Raw genomic sequence first — 1,464 nt, forward strand, 5'->3', positions numbered from 1 at the left:
GAAAAGGGCCTCCTCTTCGAAACATGCAAAGGAGAAGGAGGAACCCCCAGACGCACCTAGACATCGATTGCGATAGGAGCAAGGATTAGTGGCCGTAGCCCTAAGGAGATCCTAGCGAAGCTCCGAGAGCAAGTTGATGACTGCATCATACTCGACCCTGAGGTGCTAGAGACATGCTGCAAAAGATGGAGGTTGACCTTATTTGGGAGATTCTTAGGCAAAAGTCTACCCTTGGAGACTTTGAAGATGTTAGTTAGGCTTTGGAGTGGCATCAACAGCTTTGCTGCCTCAAATATGACAGAAGGATACTACGTCTTTCATTTTGAGAAGGAAGAAGATATGAACTATGTGCTCACCAAAGGGCCATGGACCATCTTCAACAGAGTGCTCAGTTTGATCCCTTAGAGAAATAAATTCAAGCCAATGGCTGAAGCTTTCACTTCAGCGGTCGTCTAGATTTAGCTCCACAATCTCCTCGAGGAATATTGGGAGCTCAAGGCCTGGTGTCCATGGCGGCTTACTTTGGAAAACCCCTACGTGTAGACGAGACTACGCTTATACATAACAAGAGTACATTTGACCGAGTTTGCATAGAAATCAATTTAAAAAAGCCTCTAAAGAAAATCTTTTGGATTGGACCAAAGGAGAAAGGGGTGGACCTAAGAGTAGTCTACGAAAACATACCAATCTTCTGCTATAACTATAGGCTGATAGACACACGGTGGAGAATTGTCCCCATGCTCAAGCAAACTCAATGACGAAGAAAGAGGAGGATAACAGTGCCACGCCAACGACGGACTCAATAGAGGGGACTCCACCAGAGGAACACCAGACAGTGTACAACCCATGGTGCTTGGTGCAGTGCAAGACAAAGAGGATGGTGCAAAAGATGGCGGCGAGGAGAGAGACTCTGAATGGCGATATGACCACGCAAGCTATGAGGAGGCAGCAAGCATAGGCACACTAAGGAAAAATGCATGGAATAGGGTACAAAAAAGAGCTATCCTGCATTGCACGTCAAAGAAGACCACTCCGCTCAGCTTGTCTCAAGGGTTACCAAGGACGAAAAGTGTCATCAGCGAAAGATCTCTGTGGCAGACAAGGGCAAGGATAAGATGGTTACTACTAGTGACCCACCTTATAAGGCAGCCACTCATACTAGAGAGGCCAAAGGTATTGCAAGATCATTGGAGAAAAGCCGTCGCGTTCACACCGCGTTCACAAACGCGTTCGAACGCGAAATCTGCATTCACAAGCGCGTTCGAACGCGGGCACTACGTTCACACAGACAGAGAGCCGCGTTCACAAGCGCGTTCGAATGCGGGCACTGTGTTCACACAGACAGAGAGCCGCGTTCACAAACGCGTTCGAATGCGGGTACTACGTTCACACAGACCGAGGGCAGCGTTCATAAACGCGTTCGAACGCAACCTGAAGAATTCAAGCTGTCGCGTTCGAACGCAC

The sequence above is a fragment of the Typha angustifolia genome, chromosome 6, assembly GCF_048772165.1.
Source record: "Typha angustifolia cultivar Huaian chromosome 6, ASM4877216v1, whole genome shotgun sequence".
NCBI classification, from domain to species: Eukaryota; Viridiplantae; Streptophyta; class Magnoliopsida; order Poales; family Typhaceae; genus Typha; species Typha angustifolia.